This window comes from Somniosus microcephalus, chromosome 7 (assembly GCF_052327205.1).
Source record: "Somniosus microcephalus isolate GS21.2 chromosome 7, FLI_Smic_1.0, whole genome shotgun sequence".
Classification (NCBI taxonomy): domain Eukaryota; kingdom Metazoa; phylum Chordata; class Chondrichthyes; order Squaliformes; family Somniosidae; genus Somniosus; species Somniosus microcephalus.
Window position 1 is genome coordinate 240,269,453 of NC_140993.1, and position 23,136 is coordinate 240,292,588.

At 52.7% G+C, this 23,136-nt stretch overlaps 2 protein-coding genes across 4 annotated transcripts in view; one reads left to right on the plus strand and one right to left on the minus strand.

Moving 5' to 3' along the window:
- The window catches only part of LOC147115178 (V-type proton ATPase subunit C 1-A-like), a 241,258-nt gene extending 223,331 nt beyond the window's left edge, over positions 1-17,927 (minus strand). The window contains exon 1 of one of the 3 annotated variants that reach the window (XM_085993504.1): positions 17,903-17,927. The gene's annotated coding sequence lies outside the window, so the exon portion shown is untranslated. Of the gene's footprint in view, positions 1-17,287; positions 17,589-17,902 lie in introns of those variants that run through there. The other 2 variants (XM_085993503.1, XM_085993506.1) reach the window with 2 other exon arrangements.
- The window catches only part of LOC147115177 (fer-1-like protein 6), a 904,394-nt gene that overhangs the window by 356,541 nt on the left and 524,717 nt on the right, over positions 1-23,136 (plus strand). The window lies entirely within an intron of this gene.

Consider the following 23,136-nt stretch of genomic DNA (forward strand, 5'->3'; position numbering starts at 1 on the left):
TGTCGGGCTGACCACGGTTCGGCGGTCTTGGACATTGCAAAGGTCAGCGGCTTCTGGTCCACAAAAGCGGTGAAAGGACGTCCTTCCAAGAGGAACCGAAAATGGTGGATGGCCAGAAAAAGGGCGAGCAACACCCGGTCGAACGTGCTGTATGCTCTCTCGTTCTGCCGTAGTTGACGGCTGAAGAATGCCAACGGCTGCCACGTCCCGTTCACCCACTGCTGTTGCACGGCCCTGACTGCGTAGTCCAACGCGTCGGTGGTGAGGGCGATGGTGACTCCTGGCAGTGGGTGCGCCAGCATAGTCGCATTGGCTAAGGCACTTTTGGTGTCGGTGAACGCTCGGGCCATGTCATCCATCCAGTCTACCGGGTTCTTGCCAGTCTTGCCCTTGAGGGCCTCATACAGGGGCTGCATGAGTAGTGCCACCTTAGGCACGAAACGGTGGTAAAAGTTTACCATGCCTAGGAAGTCCTGCAGGGCCTTTATGTTCTGCGGGCGTGGGAAGGATATCACCGCCTCTACCTTCGCTTGAAAAGGAACCGCTCCCTCTGCGGTGATGCGATGTCCCAGGAAATCAATTTGGCGCAGGCCAAACTGACACTTGGCCAGGTTGATAATCAGGCCGTGTTGGCTGAGGCGTCGAAAAAGGGTGCGTAGGTGACAGGTATGTTCTTCCTTAGTAGGACTGGCAATTAGAAGATTGTCCAGGTAGACGAAGAGGAGCTTGAGGTCCCGCAGCACGGAGTCCATCAGGCGTTGGAAAGCCTGGGCGGCGTTCTTTAACCCAAACGGCATCCGTAAAAACTCAAAGAAGCCGAATGGGGTGATGACTGCGGTCTTCTGGACGCCTTGTGGATGAACTGGGACCAGGTGGTAGCCCTGGACGAGGTCGACTTTTGAAAACACGGTGTTCCCTGCCAAATGGGCAGAGAAATCCTGGATATGGGGGATCGGGTACCGATCAGGAGTGGTGGCGTCGCTTAGTCGTCGATAGTCGCCGCATGGCCGCCATCAGGCTTCGGGACGATATGGAGGGATGAAGACCAGGGACTATTCGACTGGCGAATAATCCCTAACCATTCCATGGTCGCGAACTCCGCCTTTGCGGCCGCCAGCTTGCCAGGTTCTAGGCGCGGGGCCCGCGCGTAGACCAGGGGGGCCGTTGGTGGTGATGTGGTGTTCCACACTATGTTTCGTGGCTGTGGAGGAGAATGTGGGTCTTGTCAGGTCGGGGAATTCGCTGAGCAGGCGAGCGAACTCATCAGGAGTCGGGAACGCACAGGAGACAGTGCGTGACGTAGTGTTACTGCGGTAACATGGAAATGAATTAAAAGTTGCTGCGTTGGTCAGCCGCCGGTTCCTAACGTCGACCAGGAGGCTGTTGGCGCACAGGAAATCCGCGCCGAGGAGGGGCTGGGAAACTTTGGCCGTAACAAATTCCCAGTGAAAACGTTACCCCCCGACGCACACCTCCACTCGCCGTCTGCCGAAGGTCCGAATTGTTCCACCATTGGCCGCTTCAAGGGCGGGGCCGTGATTCCTCGTCTGCACATCGAGGGCGGACGCGGGTAAAATGCTGCACTGCGCTCCGGTGTCACACAGAAAACGACGACCGGAGAGAGTATCAGTGATGAAGAGCAATTTTCCCACGTTGCCGATCACCATCGCGGCCGTGGGGTGCCCGTTAGACCCGTTCCTCGGCGGTCGCAGTGTCAGTCGTTTTTTTGGGGGAAAACTGCAGGGAGGGCTTCGCTTTTGCGCCGAACTGCGCGTGGTAGAAACACAGCCCAGCAGGCTGACGAGCTGGGACGGCGTCTGCGGGGGATGGGTGCCTCGTGGCGGCGCAGTACTGCCGAGTTACAGCGAAAATTTTGTCAGCCTCCGCCGCGAGTGTTGCGCAGTCTTCAGTTTCAGATCTGGCCAGGGCAGCTTGTACCTGTTCAGGCAGTTGGCTGAGGAAAATCTTGCAGATTAGGAAACATTCCCGTTCTGAGTCCAGGAGTGCGAGCATTTGGCTCATCAACTCTGAAGGCTTGGAGTCCCCGAGCCCGGGCATAGCGAGTAATCGACGGGCGCGCTCCGATTTTGTGAGCCCGAAAACCTGCAGTAACCGCGCTTTGAGGGTTTCATACTTTCATACTTGGGGGGTTTTCGAGGAGGCTGACGATCCGAGAGGCGGTAGAGCTGTCGAGTGCGGAGACCACGTAAAGATGCTTGGTCTGATCCGCATCAATGTTCCTCAGGGCGAACTGGGCCTCGACCTGAATAAACCACGAGGGCGCTTGCTGCTCCCAGAACTGCGGTAGCTTTAGCGAAACGGCGTTTGCTTCCATGCTGTGCTCTTCTTTTGTGAAAACGTTCACAAAAACGGGGTCACCAATGTAGGAATTAATGAATTCCTACGAATAACGGAGATCGACACAAGAGAACAATCAAACAGGTCTTTACTCAGCGGAGATGCCACGAGGACTGCCTGGGCAGTCCCGTGGTTTGCGACGTGACGTCATCGCGTTTGCCCGCGTTTTGCCGCGCTCTTAAAGGGGCCATGCCCCGTACATGCAAACTCTATATACAAAACACAGTAATGCCTAACACAATGGTACAGGTCTAGGCTGGTGTTAGAACATCGTTAAAGAGAATTATATACAGTTAGCCAGAGTCATTCAGTGGTTCTGCCACAGGGTAAGCCAGTCAATCAATGAGCTCCTTGGCTCCTGCTCCTCTCTTCTTTGTCTTGTTCCGTCTGCTTCAGTCTCTGCCATTTAAAAATTCAGGTGAGGCCCTTCATTGGTACTCGAACCTGACTGATCTGCATTTTCTGTTTTGATTTCATACACTCCGTTCTTCTGTTCCAGCTGTGGCTCAGTGGGTCGCACTCTCGCCTTTGAGCAGAAGGTTGCGGGTTCAAGTCCCACTCCAGAGGCTTGAGCACAAAAATCTAGGCTGACACTCCAGTGCAGTGCTAAGGGAGTGCTGCACTGTCGGAGGAGCCGTCTTTTGGATGAGATGTTAAACCAAACCCCGTCTGCCCTCTCAGGTTGACGTGACACTATTTCGAAGAAGAGCAGGGGAATTAGCCCCAGTGTCCTGGCCAATATTTATCCCTCAATCAACATCACTAAAACAGATTATCTGGTCACTATTACATTGCTGTTTGCGGGAGCTTGCTGTGCGCAAATTGGTCGCCGTGTTTCCCACATTACAACAGTGACTCCACTTCAAGAAATACTTCATTGGCTGTAAAATGCTTTGGGGCATTCTGAGGTCATTAAGGGTGCTACATTTTTCTTTCTTTCTTTCAGATGTGGTCACACATTTGGTTCCCAACCAGATGTTGGTTTTGGGCCTGTCCAGTAATTTACTGGAAACTGAGCGATCAATTACAGTTTTCTGAGAGCACTTTGAAAAATAATACTCTGCGCGTGTTCCAGCAGTGGCTCCATGTGGCGCATAGTGTCAACATTTTCATTGCTAGGGTTTGCCTGCATTCCACTGATAATAAAATGCCTTTCAAATGTAATAAGAGATACTGGGACATGTTGGCAAGAACTGCTGACACCATAACCTTTACAGATGCTGACTGGCCTGCTGTGTATTTCCAGCATTTTCTGGTAGTTCTTATGAAGGGTACAAACCTGAAACATCAATAATCGATCTTTCCTCTTTACAGATGCTGACTGGCCTGCTTTGCATTTCCACTGTTTCCCCTTTATTTTACTGGTAAATATCGGTTTGTAGGAATTGACGAATTCCTAGCCAATAACTGAGGTTGACTCAGGAGATCAATCAAACAGGTCTTTAATGTAAGACTAAACGAGTTCAAACAGTTTGTTGAGATCGATACAGGAGAACCACAAAAACAGGTCTTAACAAGATGGAGATTCCACGAGGACTGCCCGGACAGTCACATGGTTTGCGACGTGACGGCATCGCGTTTGCCCGCGCTCTTAAAGGGGCCACGCCCCATACATACAAACACTATATACAAAACACAGTAATGTCTAACACAATGGTACAGGCTTAGGCTGGTGTTAGATCATCATAAAGGGAATTATATACAGTTGCTCAGAGTCATTCAGTGGCTCCGCCACATGCGCCCCCCCAGAATTCGCTTTAACGGGCAAAGTCAAATGGTGAGGGGGTCTGATGAGCCAGTCAGAACGACTCCTGTACTCCTGAGGCGGAGGCTGTTGGGCGGCTGGCGGTCTGGCGGGCGGTTGCACTTGTTCTGCTGTAACGGCGATGGGTGGCCAACCTCGTCTCGGCGGTAGTGCTGTCTCGACGGGGCGGTTGAGGTCCAGATGTGCTGGCTTTAAGCGATCGACCGAAATGTGGTCCGGTTTACCACCGACATCCACCGTGAAGGTTTTGTCCCCTGCCTCCAACACGCGGAAGGGACCAGTATATGGGGCCTTGAGTGGATCCTTATGAGCATCATGGCGAATAAAGACGTACTCAGCCTTGTGAAGCTCCGGGGGAATGTGCGAACTCTGCAGCCCGTGGTGCGAAGTGGGCACCGGTGCGAAGCATCTGGCTGCCTCCTGGTGACTAGTAAGCTGGTCAGCTGCGGACCATGGCTTCGTCGAAGCTGGCAGGAAATCCCTCGGGACTCGCAGTGGCTGACCGCACACCAGCTCTGCTGATGAAGGGCGAAGGTCTTCTTTGGGGGCCATGCGAAGGCCCAACAGGACCCACGGTAGCTTGTCTGCCCATCCAGCATCCTGGAGGCTGGCCCTCAGGGCGGCCTTCAGTGATCGGTGGAAACATTCACAGAGGCCATTTGCCTGTGGGTGGTCGGCTGTGGTGCGATGTAATTTGACACCGAGTCCTTGGGCCACTGCATTCCAGAGTTCGGAGGAAAACTGCGGTCCTCTGTCGGAAGAAATATCTGCGGGCACTCCGAACCGGGTGACCCAGGTGGAAATGAACGCCCTGGCCACGTCCGCCGAAGTAGTGGATGACAGGGGAACCGCCTCCGGCCATCTGGTGGTGCGGTCAACCATGGTCAGGATGTGTGAAAAACCATGGGAGGGTGGGAGTGGTCCTACCAGGTCCACATTGACATGGTCAAGCCGTCGCTCCGGAACTGTGAAGGTGGCCAACGGAGCTTTGACGTGGCACTGTACTTTGGCCTTTTGGCAGGCTACGCAGATGTTGGCCCAGTCGCGGACATCCTTGTGCATGCTATGCCATGCCATACGAATTTCGCTGACATCAGCTTCGGAGAGGCCTTCATTCCTGGGTGTGACAACCCATGTATGGCGTCGAACACTTTACGGTGCCAGACGACCGGCACGACCGGGCGAGGGTCCTGTATGGAGACGTCACACAACAGCGTGGTACCTGCCGAATGGAACTTGACGTCGGCCAACCGGAGGCCAGTGATGGTCGTTCTGCAGGCTTGGACTTCTGGGTCTGAGGCTTGGTCCGCTGCCATAAGGGCATAATCAATGCCCAAATGAACCGTATTGAATGTCGCGCGGGAGAGGCAGTCTGCCACCAGGTTGTCCTTACCGGCCACATGCTGTATATCCGTGGTGAATTCGGATATGTAGGTCAGTTGACCTTGCTGTCGGGATGACCACGGTTCAGCGGTCTTGGCCATGGCAAAAGTTAGTGGCTTATGGTCTACAAAGGCGGTGAAAGGACGTCCTTCCAGGAGGAAGCGAAAATGGCGGATGGCCAGAAAAAGGGCGAGCAACTCCCGGTCGAACATGCTATACGCTCTCTTGTTCCGCCGTAGTTGACGGCTGTAGAATGCCAATGGCTGCCACGTCCCGTTCACCCACTGCTCTTGCACGGCGCCGATGGCGTAGTCTGACGCGTCGATGGTGAGGGCGATGATGGCTCCTGGCAGCGGGTGCGCCAGCATGGTTGTGTTGGCTAAGGCGCTTTTGGTGTCGTCGAACGCTCGGGCCATGTCATCCGTCCAGTCTACCGGGTTCTTGCCAGCCTTGCCCTTGAGGGCCTCGTACAGGGGCTGCATGAGTAGTGCTGCCTTAGGCACGAAACAGTGGTAAGAGTTTACCATGCCTAGGAATTCCTGCAGGGCCTTAATGCTTTGCGGGCGTGGGAAGGATATCACCGCCTCTACCTTCGCTTCTAAAGGAACCGCTCCCTCTGCGGTGATGCGATGTCTCAGGAAATCAATTTGGCGCAGGCCAAACTGACACTTGGCCGGGTTGATAATCAGGCCGTGGTGGCTGAGGCGTCGAAAAAGGGTGCGTAGGTGACAGATATGTTCTTCTTTAGTGGGACTGGCAATTAGGATATCGTCCAGGTAGACGAAGAGGAACTTGAGGTCCCGCAGCACGGAGTCCATCAGGCATTGGAAAGCCTGGGCGGCGTTCTTTAACCCAAACAGCATTCGCAGAAACTCGAAGAGGCCGAATGGGGTGATGACTGCGGTCTTCTGGACGTCCTGTGGGTGCACTGGGACCTGGTGGTAGCCCCGTACGAGGTCGACTTTCGAGAAGACGGTGCTCCCTGCCAAATGGGCAGAGAAATCCTGGATGTGGGGGATCGGGTACCGATCAGGAGTGGTGGCGTGGTTTAGGCGTCGATAGTCGCCGCATGGTCGCCATCCGCCGCCAGGCTTCGGGATGATATGGAGGGGTGAAGACCAGGGACTATTCGACCGGCGAATAATCCCTAACCGTTCCATGGTCGAGAACTCCGCCTTTGCGACCGCCAGCTTACCAGGTTCCAGGCGCCGGGCCCGCGCGTAGACCGGGGGCCGTTGGTGGTGATGTGGTGTTCCACACCATGTTTCGTGGCTGTGGAGGAGAACGTGGGTCTTGTGAGGTCGGGAAATTCGACGAGCAGACGAGCAAACTCATCAGGAGTCGGGAAAGCACAGGCGACGCTGCGCGACGTAGTGTTACTGCGGTAAGGGATAGAATTTAAAGTTGCCGCGTTGATCAACCGCCGGTTCTTCACGTCGACCAGGAGGCTGTTGGCGCACAGGAAATCTGCGCCGAGAATGGGTTGAGAAACCTTGGCCGTCACAAACTCCCAGTGAAAACGTTGCCCCCTGACGCACACCTCCACTCACCATCTGCCGAAGGTCCGAATTGCTCCGCCATTGGCCGCTTCAAGGGCGAGGCCATGATTCCCTGCCTGCACATCGAGGGCGGACGCGGGCAAAATGCTACACTGCGCTCCGGTGTCGCACATAAAACGACAACCGGAGAGCGTATCGGTGATGAAAAGCAACTTGCCTGCATTGCCGATCGCCATGGCGGCCGCGGGGCGCCCGTTAGGCCCGTTCCTCAGTAGTCGCAGTTGTTTTTTTGGGGGGAAAGCTGCAGGGAGGGCAGCAACGTTGCGCCTTCGCACCGAACTGTGCGTGGTACAAACACAGCCCAGCAGGCTGACGAGCTGGGGCGGCGTCTGTGGGGGATGGGCGCCTCGTGGCGGTGCAGTACTGCTGCGTTACCGCAAAAATTTGTCCGCTTCTGCCGTGAGTGCCGCGCAGTCTTCCACCTCGGATCTGGCCAGGGCAGCTTGCACCTGCTCAGGCAGCTGGCTGAGGAATAGTTCATGGAATAGGAAGCATTCCGGTTCCGAGCCCAGGAGTGTGAGCATTTGGCTCATGAACTCCGAAGGCTTGGAGTCCCCGAGCCCGGGCATAGCGAGCAATCGACGGGCGCGCTCCGATTTAGTGAGCCCGAAAACTTGCAGCAACCGCGCCTTGAGGGTTTCATACTTGCGCTCCGTTGGAGGGTTCTCGAGGAGGCTGACGATCCGCGAGGCGGTAGAGCTGTCGAGTGCGGAGACCACAGAGATATTTGGTCTGATCCGCAATGATGTCCCTCAGGGCGAACTGTGCTTCGACCTGAATGAACCACGAGGTCGCATGCTGCTCCCAGAACTGCGGTAGCTTCAACGAAATGGCGTTGGCCTCCATGCTGTGTTCTTTTTGCGAAAAACGTTCACTAAAAATGGGGTCACCAATGTAGGAATTGTTGAATTCCGTACCAATAACTGAGGTCGACTCAGGAGATCAATCAAACAAGTCTTTAATGTAAGACTAAACGAGGTCAAACAGTTTGTAGAGAGCGATACAGGAGAACCACGAAAACAGGTCTTAACAAGATGGAGATTCCACGAGGACTGCCTGGACAGTCACGTGGTTTGCGACGTGACATCATCGCGTTTTCCCGCGCTCTTAAAGGGGCCACGCCCCGTACATACAAACACTATACACAAAACACAGTAATGTCTAACACAATGGTACAGGCTTAGGCTGGTGTTAGAACATCGTTAAAGGGAATTATATACAGTTGCCCAGAGTCATTCAGTGGCTCCGCCACAGTTTACTGTCAATAATTTCAAGAAAACATAGAGTGTGAGCAGGCTATCTTTTAAATTAAAATCTGCCATTTATGGAAACTGCACATTAAGTGAGTGGTAGCCTTTGCGGTTACAGAAGATCTCCGGATTGTTATGCGGAGCCCACAAGGCCAGTCAAAGGCAGTCAAAGGCGCTCTGCACCATGGGGAAGTCCATTATCTTGGAAAAGCCACATGTGCGCTCCTCCTGCTTCTCTCTGCTCAGAGAGAAGAAAATGTAGTCCCTTCTCCTGGTGTAGAGAGCCTCTGTGATCTCCTGGATGCAGCAATGGACGGTGAACTGGGAGATGTTAGCTGTGTCTCCTGCTGCAGACTGGAAGGATCCGCTGGCACAGAAATTGAGGGCAACGGTGACCTTGAGGGCTACTGGGAGAGCCGTGTTCGCCCTGCTCTGAAGCTACAGGTCTGGTTGCAGGAGGCGCCAGAATTCTGTGACCACCTCCTTGGTGAAGCGGAGCCTCCTACTACACTGCTCCTCGCTTAAGTCGATATAAGAGAAGTGCTCTCGGAAGACCCTAGGTGGGTAAGGCCTCCTGCTGAGAGCCCTCCTGACCCTCCTCCTCCCTCTGTGCGCATCTTCTCCTCAACTTTGCTACCTGCTCTCCCTCTCCCGAAGATACTCGAGTGCGAGGGGGACTGCCTCATGACTGTGAGCAAGTGTTGTGAGCAGAAGCATTTAAATGAGAATGAAGGCATTCTCCACTTGCTCCAACACTCCCTGTCACCTTAGGAACTTGAAAGAAGTTTAGAAAGCTGTTGGAGTTGCAGGAAGTTTCACAGAGCCATTCCAACTGAAGAAACATGGCAGCTGCAAGTAGTTGCTGATGATCCCTTTAAATAATGCAGTTGGAGCCTCCTTCCTGCTCGTCAACGCTTGGTCAGCTGGTCACAGTTATTGCATGCCAGTAAGTGGAGCAGTGAAGTTGAAAGTGGCAGATTAGGCTTGGGCTGATAAGTGGCAGATAACATTCGAAGACAGTGAAAGACAAAACATCAAATAAGTCTCAAAGTAAGATCGAGGGTTTTCAATACCAAACATCCCTTATCGCTGAAGTTTCAGACCAGTCTAGATAATGGGCTATGGGAAAGGCAAAAGATGTAAAAGTTCCCATAGTAAAGCTCACAGCAGAAAAGGGGAGGAAATAATAGAACATACTTGTGAAGGTCAGAATGGTGAGATAGCCCAAGCAGCTGCAAGTTGCTATGTATTTTTGAAAGAGAAAAAAAGGTATAAAAGGAATAGATATTGAACACTGAAAGCAGCATGAAAAGAGAGGATGAGAAGCTTCAGTCAACAGAACACAGCAAGAGTTAAACAGTCACTCGGAAGGAACGCCAGGGTTCAACGAACAGATTACGACAATCTTCTTGTTCAGTATTATTTCTTTGTACTGGATGCTTAATGCTTAATAAACCGGTTTTATTGATACACAATATACCTGGGCCCAGAGTGGTTTGTGTAGTCACGGACTGTTTTACTGATACACAATATACCTGGACCCAGAGTGGGTTGTGTAATCACGGACTGTTTTACTGATGCACAATATACCTGGACCGAGTGGTTTGTGTAGTCACGGACTGTTTTACTGATACACAATATACCTGGACCGAGTGGTTTGTGTAGTCACGGACTGTTTTACTGATGCACAATATACCTGGACCCGGAGTGGTTTGTGTAGTCACAGAAAAATTATTCTAAAGAGCTTTTAAAAGCTACAGATTGGCGCCCAACGTGGGGCTGTGACTATTAACTGAAACCAGGTCTATTGTGCATAAGGCAGGCACTTGGATTTTTGCTTGAATTTTTCTGTTTTTCTATGAAAGTCCTTGTGGAAAGTTAGGTTATCTAACAGGTAGTGTCTCTTTAACGTACAGCAGAATGTCGAGTGAGAATTTTTTTGTAGATTTTAAAACGAAGTTAATGAAGAAGCGCAAGGATGCACAGTTACAGACGTTAGTAGTAGAATGTCTAAAAAAGGATAAGAGAGTATCCTTTGAGGGCGTTGTTGCGTTCATTGAGAAACAAGTTAAGGAGAAGCAATGGAAGTCAGATAGGGCAGTGCAGCTAATGGCCGATGCGGCAGTGTATTGTGTAGAGCAAGATAAAGAGACCCTCCTAGAGATGGAAAATAATAAAACCAAGTTAGATAAATTAGAAAAAGACAAGCTACTATACAACAGTTGGAAAACCAGCTGGGTAAACAACAGGCTGTAATAGCGGCAGTCACGGGAGTAGACCCCCCCATGAGTTATGATAAACAATGCGAGGAGATCAGCGGCGAACTATATCCTCCCTTACTACACCCTTCACAAAAGGCCTCCGTTTCGTATACCACATCGACCTGGCTGAGAGGCCCGCAGCCTATGCTGATAACAATATCATAGAAACCTCGGTGGATGAGCCTGCACACTTTAAAGCCCCAGTTAATGTTCTGACTCGTACCCAGGTGATTCCTAACGCGCCACCAGCTGCAGACGGTGACCAGGCACAAGCAGGAGCACAACCAGCGGCAGCTCACCCGGGAATGTTATGGGCGGGTACTTATGAACAATCCCAGCCCCTGAACTATGCAGATCTACAGGCATGCGTCCAGCAATTTGGACCAGTTAACCCACGAACATGCCCCACAGAGCTAACGTATAGTGGGGTTCTGGAATTACCATCCTAATTTTGAGGAAGTGACATGAAAAATGTTACACTGTCTGTCTTGACCCCGGACCTACGAACTAGTCTGCCCTTTATGGCCTTTAATGTGGGGAGCCCCCTGAATAACTTAATCACAACAATACAAACAGCTCTGGGCTTGGACACTATTGATCTGGTTCAGAAATTAAACCAGTCTCAACAAGGGCCTCATGAGACCCCTGCTGTATTCGGGGATCGATTGTACACTGTTTATGAGATGATGCAGGCACGCCCCAATGATAATGTCTTAAACGGGAAGAATGAGGCAGCATTTAAGAAAATATACTTAGAGAATATTCAGGCCTCACTGCGAGCAGCCTTAGGGCACACTGTCAGCCACAACTCGCAATGGATAGACCTTTTAAGAGACGCTAACACTGCATGGGCCTACACTAAAACTCAGGTTCAGGTACCAACAGCAGAGACACCAGTGCATATAGTAGAGGGACCCCAGGCCCACCACCCCGTAAGCAACCCTTGATATGTTATAACTGTGGCAAGGTGGGACACTTTGCAAAAGGATTGCGGAGGTCCTAGACAGACAGGCTCTGGAGGTGGGAAGAATAATAATAATTACTCGCAATATGGTTCGTCCCGTTCACCCAATCCAATGGAAAGTAAAATAGACGCCCTAGGCTCATGTAAACTCTTGCATCAACCCAGATGTCGGGGTGCCCCGTGGCTCCAACTATGAGTTCATCATTCCCGCTCCCACCATTGTCCCAACAACCCAACGGCCCATTATGACAGGATCCGGCCCCACCAGCCTGGTCTGAAGTGGGGTTCAGACAAGATGGCCATGGTCGACCAGTGGTCTCAGCTTTGCTGCCTGGGGGCCGACATCAGACTATGCTAATAGACACTGGTTCATCTGTTACAATCCTGCATACCCCAGACCCTGAACGCCAGCTTCAAATAGGCAAAAGTAGTGTGATGAAATATGCCATTCATCACTCATCGGTATTCTCTGCCTGTGACTGTGGTTTGGTTTCAGTTTAATTTCCCTTACCTCAGTTCCGTTTCTTCACCATTGTATTGTATTGTGTGTAGGGCTCCGCCCATACCTGGCCCCTATGTAAGCAGGCCCAGCCTGCCTCACATCCAGTACAGCAGACCTCTGGATGGAAGATACCTCTCCACTGTGTGTTACCTTCTAAGTTAATAAAAGCCTTGTTTTGTTCCGCTAACATTGAGTCTCGGATTTATTGAGGCACATCAATTTTATTAACTTACTTTTCAACACAATGGATCAACTCTTGAAACCCGAACGTTTGGATTTGGACCAGCATGCTTCGGACGCATCGGCACGCTTTGGACACTGGTTTATGTGTATGGAATTCTTCCTGGACAATTCCGCAGCCGTCACAGGCGCTACGGACGCTGCAAGTATGAAACTCGGAATTCTGCGGAATTGGGTAAGCCACCGGGTTTACCCCCTCATCCAAGACGCCGACACGTACCCGGCCGCCTGCGACATCTTAAAGGCGCATTACCAGCAGCCTACGAATGAGGTGTATGCTAGGCATCTGCTCGCTACTCGCGCACAGCAACCTGGGGAATCGCTGGATGAGTTCCGAGGCACCCTGAAAACGCTTGGCAAAGACTGCAAGTGCCAAGATGTAAAAGCCGCAGTGTACACTGACGAGCTTGTTCGCGATGCCTTTATCACAGGCCTCAGCTCCACTTACATCCGGCAGAGACTGCTGGAAAAAATGGGATTGGACCTGAAACAGGCTGTGGACACAGCGCGATCCCTGGATGTGGCCCAGAGAAACTCGGACGCCTACTCTTCAGCCTGCGCCGTCCACGCCGCCACCTTGGAAGGCATCTTCCCCGCCCGGCAGCCCGACACCGTCAGGGCCCTGCTCTCCCCCCAGAAGCCCTACGACAGCCGCGACGCGTCGTGGACCCAACTGCTACTTCTGCGGGCAGCCAAAGCACACCAGAAACCTGTGCCCGGCGAAAGGCACCACCTGCTTTAAGTGTGGTAAGAAGGGGCACTTCGGGAAGGTGTGCAGAGGGAACCCCGCCGGAAAACCCGCCACCGCCGCGTGTGCGCCGTGGGAGCGGCCATCTTGGACGCCATCTTGCCCAACCTCGTGGGGTCCGCCATCTTGTGAGCAGACAGCGTGGACGCCACCTTGTCTCGATCAGGGCCCTACAGTGGCATTGGTCACAGTGGACCAGACCAGGCCGCACCCGCTATCCAAATCAATGGTGGACATCGAGGTAAACGGGTGCGGGGTTAAATGTTTAATTGACAGTGGAAGCACGGAGAGTTTTATCCACCCTGAACTGGTACAACTCTCCCAAAAGGTGGTCCCTACTCGGGGTACCATCTCTATGGCTGATAAAACCCAGACATCGACCATTATGGGTTACTGCACGGTACAATTGTCCGTTAACGGAACGGTATACGATAATTTTAAAGTACTAATCATGAAGAATCTATGTGCGAGCGTGATCTTGGGCCTGGATTTCCAGTGCTACCACCAAAGCATCACGCTCAAGTACGGTGGGTCCCAGCCGCCCCTCACAGTGTGCGGTCTGGCTACCCTGAAGGTAAAGCCGCCTTCGCTATTCGCGAACCTTACCCCTAACTGCCGGCCAATAGCGACCAAAAGCAGGAGGTACAGCTGGGAGGACAGGCGGTTTATCGCGACCGAGGTAGACAGGCTCCTGAAGGAGCGCATTATTGAACGCAGCAACAGCCCGTGGCGCGCCCAAGTGGTGGTGGTAAGGGGTAGCGAGAAGAAACGGATGGTGATCGACTATAGCCAAACGATCAACAGGTACACCCAACTAGACGCCTACCCGCTACCCCGCATATCAGAAATGGTGAACCAAATCGCCCAATACCGGGTGTTCTCCACCATCGACCTCAAATCAGCGTACCACCAGCTCCCTATCAGACCAGAGGACCGCCCGTACACCGCCTTCGAGGCGAACGGACGCCTCTACCAATTCCTCAGAGTCCCCTTTGGGGTGACGAATGGGGTCTCGGTCTTCCAGAAGGAGATGGACCGCATGGTCGATGACCACCACTTGCAGGCAACATTCCCCTACCTCGACAACGTCACCATCTGCGGTCACAACCAGCAGGATCACGACTCGAACCTCGAGAGGTTCCTGAAAACCGCACAAAAACTCAACCTCACCTACAACGAGGACAAGTGCATTTACAACACCACGCGCCTCTGCATACTAGGCAGCGTGGTGGAGAATGGGGAAATCGGACCAGACCCCGACCGATTGCGCCCCCTACGGGAGCTGCCCCTGCCCAACACTCCCAAAGCCCTGAAAAGGTGCCTGGGGTTATTTTCTTATTATTCCCAATGGGTCCCCAACTACTCTGACAAAGCCCGCCCACTCTTGAAAGCATCCTCTTTTCCGCTCTCTGCTGAGGCCCACGCCTTCAAAAGCATTAAGCGGGATATTGAGCGGGCCACGCTACAGGCAGTGGACGAGAACACTCCCTTTCAAGTGGAAAGTGATGCGTCTGACTTTGCCTTGGCGGCCACCCTCAACCAGGCGGGGCGGCCCGTAGCTTTCTTCTCGAGGACCCTCCAAGGGCCCGAGATCAGACACTCCTCCGTGGAAAAGGAGGCCCAAGCCATCGTGGAGGCAGTGCACCACTGGCGCCACTACCTAGCCGGCAAACGCTTCACCCTACTTACCAACCAGCGGTCGGTAGCGTTTATGTTCAATAATAAACAGAGGGGGAAGATTAAAAATGATAAGATTCTTAGGTGGCGGATCGAGCTCTCCACCTTCGAGTATGACATCATTTACCGGCCAGGGGCCCTTAACGAATCCCCCGACGCCCTCTCACGAGGGATGTGTGCCAGCGCCACCGGGGATCGGCTACAGACCCTCCACAACGACCTCTGCCACCCAGGGGTCATGCGGCTGTTCCACTTCATAAAGTCCCGCAACTTACCCTACTCGATTGAGGAAGTTCGGTCTCTGACCAGGAACTGCCGCACTTGCGCTGAGTGCAAGCCTCGGTTCTACCGCCCAGATAGAGCCCACTTAATCAAAGCTACACGGCCCTTTGAGCGGCTCAGCTTAGATTTCAAGGGCCCCCTCCCGTCCGTCGACCGCAATGTTTACTTCCTGAACATTGTGGACGAATACTCCCGTTTCCCATTCGCCTTCCCCTGCCCAGACATGCCCAGCGCCACGGTCATTAAATGCCTCAACAGCCTGTTCGGTATGCCAAGCTACATCCATACAGATAGGGGGGCGTCCTTCATGAGTGAAGAGCTACGCCAGTACATGCTGTCCAGGGGGATCGCCACGAGCCGTACCACCAGCTACAACCCCCGGGGTAATGGTCAAGTGGAGCGAGAGAACGGGACAGTATGGAAAGCAGTCACTCTAGCTCTAAGGACCAAGGGCCTCCCTATCTCCCGCTGGCAGGAAGTCCTCCCAGATGTGCTCCATTCGATACGGTCACTATTGTGTACTGCCACTAATGCCACGCCTCATGAGCGAATGTTTGTCTTTCCCCGGAAATCCACCTCAGGCGTATCCATGCCGTCATGGCTCTCCACCCCAGGTCTGGTATTCGCGCGAAGGCATGTGAGGGGCCACAAGAGGGACCCTCTCATGGAGTCAGTGCACCTACTCCACGCCAACCCCCAATACGCGTATGTCCGGCACGCCGACGGAAGGGAGGACACCGTGTCTATAAAAGACGTCGCCCCAGCCAGTAACGACAACAGCCACGACAACAGCAGCAACAACGATCACAGCAACTCTTACCCACCCACTACTCTTTCATCACCCCCGGAAGAACATCGACCAATGGTACCCCCACCAACTACCCCTTCAACAACCCTGGTGGCACCCCCGGCAGAGACCCAGGAGGCCACCGGGGACACCCAGCCGACACCACAACAGCCACGTCGGTCACAGAGGACTATCAAACCCCCGAACAGACTAAATCTATAGAAGGGGTGAATGTGATGAAATATGCCATTCATCACTCATCGGTATTCTCTGCCTGTGACTGTGGCTTGGTTTCATTTCCCTTACCTCAGTTCCGTTTCCTCACCATTGTATTGTATTGTGTGTAGGGCTCCGCCCATACCTGGCCCCTATGTAAGCAGGCCCAGCCTGCCTCACATCCAGTACAGCAGACCTCTGGATGGAAGATACCTCTCCACTGTGTGTTACCTTCTAAGTTAATAAAAGCCTTGTTTTGTTCCGCTAACATTGAGTCTCGGATTTATTGAGGCACATCAAGTAGCTTCGTAATAACAGGAGTCACCGGCACACAGGCACCAGCATATCCAGGAGAGGAAGTTAGTATTTCCCTTGAGACCTTCCCCATAAAAATCACATCTGTTATATATGTGTATGATCAACAAAATGGAAATACTTGGCAATGACACCCTATGAGGAATGACAGCCATTATAGATTACAATCAGAACTGTTTGTGGGTTGAGTCTAAACTGGGAGATGTAGTGCAAATTTCAGATGTCCACTCGGTGTTTGCTATAAAGAAGCCTGAGCAGATAGCACTGCTGACACATTCCCTGCCTGCTGTTAACTCCTTAGTGACTAAACACGCAGCAGCCTTTGTTAAGTCTAAACACGACTGCGGGAGAATGGAAGGGCAAACGCGAATTAATGGTCCACCCCATCGCGCATGTAAACAATACCCGATTCCCCAGGAGAGTACTCCGTATTCGCGAACAGTCATTGCCTCATTAGAAGAGCAGGGAGTAGTGTGCAAAGGTTCATTTACCACCAATTCCCCTGCATGGCCGGTTAGGAAGCCAGATGAATCCTGGAGGCTTACTATTGATTACCGAGCCCTAAACAAAGCTTTCCCACTTCAAAATCCAACAGTCAAGCCCCTTCGCTACTGACATCCGTACCCCCCAAAGCTACGGTCTTCCCTACCCCTAGACATAGCGAATGGTTTTTGGAGTATCCCAGTTGCTCAGGAGGACCAGTACAAATTTGCTTTCACGTTTGAGGGGCAGGGTTACACATTTACGTGTTTACCGCAAGGGTTTCATAGCTCACCATCAATCTTTCATCAGTATATGGCATGAGCAGTTAAAGACTTTTCTAAACCATCAGCCCTTCTACAGTATGTTGACGACCTGATCCTGGCTACCGTAACAATGGAGGAACACCTAGAACTTCTAGATGAGTTGATAGGGTTAGTACAGAAGGCAGGGCTGAAAATAAATCCAAAAAAGGCTCAGCTGGCAAAAGATGAGGTTACCTTTCTGGGAGTAAAGATTTCAGCGACCGGCCTCAGTCCGGACCACCAAAAGGTAGCGACTATTCAGAGACTCCCATTGCCAGTTTCAAAGACCGCACTGTGACCCTTTTTAGGCTTAGTTGGATATCAGCAAAATTTATTCCGAACTTTGCAGACTTGGCTAAACCTTTGTATGATCTTTTAAAGGGCGATGCGGAAGAGATACAATCCGTTTGGGAAGACCACCATACTGCAGCAGTTAGTGCTTTGAAACAAGCCCTCATTATCCCAGATCACAGCCAGCCCTTCCATCTTGAAGTAGGCTCCACCCCTACCAGCCTAACTGCCGTTTTAAGTCAGACCCAAGCAATCAGCGAGACACTGCGCCCCATCGCATAAGCCTCACGTATCTTACGAGGGGTAGAAAGCACATTCTCAGCGTGCGAGCGCCACCTGTTGGCCACATTTTGGGTAGTCAATCATTTTACTTACATCACCGGACTGCAGAAAGTGATTTTGCATTCGCCACACATGCCCCTAAAATCAAGTGAGACTAAGGTGTCCTCTCAGCGAATCAGTAAATGGACACTTGAATTGTTACAGCGAGACCTGGACATTACTCCTAAATGAACTTACCTCTTATGCTCGCCTGTGAGAGAAGCCCACACCAGTGTCCATTACCAGCCCTAGATATGGAACCAAACCCAGTAAAGGTCAATGCCATACCTAGAGCTCGAAATGTGTACGTAGACGGATCGTCATACTATGCAGACAGCCATCCTAGAACTGGAGGTGCCCTCATTGATATGGACGCTCCCGATTGGTCAGTAGGATTCCAGGTTCCTGCCCACTCCTCCCAACAAACAGAACTAATTGCTGTAATTATCGCCGCTCACGATACGACTACGGATGAAACTAATACCTGGTCCGACAGCAGTTACGTCTGTAATGCAGTTATGGCCCTTCCCCTATATCATACAAATGAGTTTTGCTCATCAGATGGTAAATCTTTATTACATTCTGGTCTCCTCTGTGAGCTATGGAAAGAGCTCCAGGAGCGAGTCGCTCCTTGTCATGTAGGAAAGGTAGCAGCCCATCAGAAAGATTCATCTCCCCACTCCCGAGGTAACCAGGCAGCCGATCGCCTTGCTAAGGAAGCTGCCAAGAACGGCTGTCTATTGCCTTGGTGGGTGATGAATGACACTCAGATACCCGTAGTGAGGGCGGTAACTAAAACTAAACCCATGGATCTTTTGGCCCTACAGGATTCACACGCTCCCTATGCGCAAGTAATAGCCTGGCATGAACAGGGACGCCCACTACCAGTACCCACCCCATGGGCAAACGCAACTGTAGTACAACATGGTGCGGATAAAAACCCTCCCCTGCTTATGGTTAAAAATAAAGAGGGAGACTTAGTAGTTTATATTCCTCCTCAGTTGAAGGAAGAAATTCTAGCCCTCTTCCATTCTCACCTGACGGCGGGACATTACTCAGCGGCCACTACACTACAAAAGTTATTACCCATTTGCTGGTGGCCTGAAATGGAGCAGCATGTGGAGCAATATGTTAATCGCTGCCTGCCCTGCCTACAAACAAACCCTCCTTCGTGTTTTAATCGTGCCTTGCTTAGGTCACAGTCCCCTCCTGTGGGACCGTGGACACACCTACAGATTGACTTTATTCGCCCGCTAACAAAATCCAAGGGTAACTACGAGTACGCGCTCGTGGTAATTGATCAATTCACTAAATGGATCGAGGCGTTTCCCACAAGAAACATTAAAGCGCGCACTGCTGCCCAAATTCTCCTGAGTGAGGTGTTCTGTAGGTGGGGATTACCATTACAATTGGATAATGATCAGGGTCCACACTTCACGGGGGCAGTTTTCACAACCCTACAAGAAATGTTACAGATAAAACCTAAATTGCACATTGTGCACCATCCACAATCACCAGGGATTGTGGAGAGGGGGAATCGAACTCTAAAAACAATGCTGCAGAAGCTGTGTACAGAACACCCCACTCAGTGGACTGACAGGTTGCCCTTATGTTTGATGGCAATACATTCTACCCCACATGGGACTACGAGGGTAAGTCCATATGAGGCTATGACTGGGAGACAAATGCGGATACCAGGACACATAATATTGGAAAATAACACACCATTAACGTTGCAACCCTGTAGCCAAAAATGGATACAAGCCTTGATAGATTATATGGACAAGGTGAACAGGCTGGTGGCCATTAACACAGGCAAATCGCGTGAACAAATCAAGCGATATTATGATAAGAGGGTAAAACCATTTGAGTATGAGATTGGGGACCAGGTAATGTTACAAAATTTCACTTCAAAAAAACACTAATTCAAGGTAAAATGGACGAGCCCTCATACCACAGTAGTGTAGGAATCAACGGATTCCTATCTAAATCACTGAGGTCGAGTCAGTTCAGTAAATTAACCAAATTTAATTAAACTGGTGAACAAAACAAAAACATGCAGGAGCAACAGCAAACAGGTCTATACAGTAGCTTGTTCCACGAGGTCTGAACTCAGAACCTCCCACCTCTGACGTCATGACGTCATCACGTTTCCCGCCACTCGGGGCACCACGTGACCAACGTGATGACGTCATCGCGTTGTTTCAGGGTTTTTACAGAAAGCTTGTTTACACTCAGCAAACGGACATAGGTGCAGTGACATTGCTTTAAAGACAGTTATTCATTTGTACAGGAGTTCATTGGTGGTTTTACCACATGCGCCCCCCAGAAGTGTCTTTAATCATCAAAGTCAATCGCAGAGGAGGTCGGACAACCCTGTCGGAGTGACTCCGATATTCCCGGAGAGGAATGGATGGTGCAGGAGAGGAGCTGGGTCGCGGGGCCGATGGGCCAGGCGTAGCGGCCGCGGGCAGTCGCCCACAATGCGGCGGCTGCGCTGTTTCGACTGGCTGGCCGAGGTCCAGGTGTGCAGCCTTGAGGCGGTCCACGGAAATGTAGTCGGGTGTCCCACCGACGTCTACCAGAAAACTCTTGGTGCCCGCCTTCAGTACCCGGAAGGGGCCCGTGTATGGAGGCATGAGGGGACTACGGTGGGCATCGTGCCGTACAAAAACGAATTTAACCCTCATGAGCGTTGGCGGAACATGTGACGCAGGCAGTCCATGCTGTGAAGTCGGAATGGGCCGGAAAGCGTGCGCCGCGGCTCGGCGAGCCTCCAGTTGTTCAGTGGCGGACCACGGACGCGTCGGCGACGGGAGAAACTCGTCGGGGACCCTGAGCGGCTGGCCTTAGGCCAGTTCGGCGGCCGACGCCTGCAGGCCCTCTTTAGGCGCCGTGCGCAACCTGAGCATTACCCATGGCAACTTATCCATCCACGCGGTCCCTTGGAGGGTAGCCCGCAGCGATGCCTTCAGAGAACGATGGAAGCGTTCGCATAACCCATTGGCCTGCGGGTGGTAAGCCGTGGTGCGATGGAGCTTGGCGCCCAATTCTGAAGCCACGGCGTTCCACAAAGCAGAGGAGAACTGTGGCCCGTGGTCCGATGAAATGTCCGACAGCACGCCAAAACGGGCAACCCAGGACAAAAGAAAAGCCCGGGCGACGTCCGCGGAGCTGGTGGACGTCAATGGAATGGCCTCCGGCCATCTGGTGGTACAGTCGACGATCATCAGCAGATGCGTGAACCCTTGTGACGGTGGTAGTGGGCGCACGAGGTCGATATGAACATGATCGAATCACCGCTCCGGTACCTCGAAAATGGCGACAGGAGCTTTAACGTGGCGCTGCACCTTCACTCTCTGGCACACGACACAGGTGTTGGCCCAGTCGCGCACATCATTTCGCATTCCCCTCCAGACAAACTTGGATGCTAACAACTTCTGTGAAGCCCGCACACCCGGGTGGGCGAGGTTGTGCATGATATCGAAGACTTTCCTGCACCAGGATGACGGAACGATCGGGCGTGGGTCTCCCAGGGAGACATCGCAGAGCAAGGATGTGCCGTCTGAGTGGAAAAGTACGTCCACTGGCCGCAGGCCGGACGAATCAGAACGGAAAGCGTGCGTCTCCGGGTCAGCCGCTTGGTCGACCGCCATTAGTGAATAGTCGAGACCCAGTTGGACGGCCGCACGCGAAAGGCAGTTGGCAACCACGTTGTCCTTGCCGGCCACATGACGGATGTCGGTGATAAACTCGGAGATGAAAGTGAGTTGCCGTTGCTGTCGGGCCGACCACGGCTCAGTCGTCTTGGCCATGGCAAACGTCAGGGGCTTGTGATCCACGAAAGCGACGAATTGGCGTCCTTCCAATAAAAAACGAAAGTGGCGGATGGCCAGGAACAACGCCAACAGCTCTCGGTCAAATGTGCTATAGCTATGTTCGTTACTACGTAACTGGCGGCTAAAAAACACCAGCGGTTGCCATGCCCCGTCAACCCATTGCTCTTGCACGGCACCGACGGCGTAGTCCGACGCATTTGTCGTGAGCGCGATGGTGGCGCTGGGCAGCGGGTGCGCTAACATCGTCGCATTGGCGAGGGCCTCCTTCGTGTCCCCAAATGCGCGGTCCATGACCGACGACCAGATCACCGGTTCTTTCCCCGGTGTCCCTCGGAGTGCCTCGTAGAGCGGCCGCATGAGCTGGGCAGCCCGGGGGACAAAGCGATGGTAAAAGTTTACCATGCCGAGGAATTCTTGGAGCGCCTTGACGGATTGCGGCCGCGGGAACGCAGCGACGGCTGCCACTTTCGCCCTGAGTGGCAGTGCCCCTTCCGCGGTGATGCGGTGGCCCAGAAAATCGATCTGCCTCAGTCCAAATTGGCACTTGTTTGGGTTAACTATAAGGCCATGCTCCTGGAGATGGCGGAAAAGGACGCGCAGGTGACGTAGGTGTTCTTCCTTTGACGCGCTGGCGACGAGGATGTCATCGAGGTACACGAAAAGGAATCTGAGATCCCGGAGCACCGAATCCATGAGGCGTTGGAACGCCTGCACCGCATTTTTAAGCCCGAAAGGCATCTGTAAAAATTCAAAAAGGCCAAATGGGGTAATGACCGCCGTTTTCTGGACATCCTGAGGGTGGACGGGCACCTGGTGGTACCTGTGGACGAGGTCAATCTTGGAGAACCACGACGTGCCGACCAAATGGGCGGAAAAATCTTGAATATACGGTATCGGGTACCGGTCTGGAGTTGTGACCTCGTTGAGGTGCCGATAATCACCACAGGGCCGCCACCCACCACCGGGCTTTGGCATGATGTGTAGCGGAGATGACCAGGGACTATCAGATCGGCGAACGATGCCCAACCGCTCCATAGTGGCGAATTCCACCTTCGCGGCCTCGAGTTTACTGGCCTCTAATCGCCGAGCCCGGGCGTAAACCGGGGGGCCGGTCATCGCGATGTGGTGTTCAACACCGTGTTTGGCGGTCGTCGCAGAGAAAGTGGGTCGAGCGAGCTCCGGAAATTCCATGAGCAGGCGGGCGAACTCGTCGGGCGGCGACTCGGTGCAGGTAATCGCGTGGGTCGCGCCGGAGCCCCGAAAACAGGGGATGGGGGCTCGTGAGGCGGCATGGATCAGACGGCGATTACGTACATCGACCAGTAGGTCATGCGTGCAGAAAAAATCGGCTCCAAGGATTGCCAGTGGTATCGTGGTGGTGATAAACTCCCAGTGGAAGAGTTGGCCGCCGAGACACAATCGGATACGCCACTTCCCGTACGTACGGATGGCGCTGCCATTGGTGGCCTGTAGCGGAGAACCGCGCCGCCCAGATCGGACGTCGAGAACCGAAGCGGGGAGGATGCTGCACTGAGTGCCCGTGTCGCATAAGAAACGCCAGCCCACAATGGAGTCGGTGATGTACAACAATTT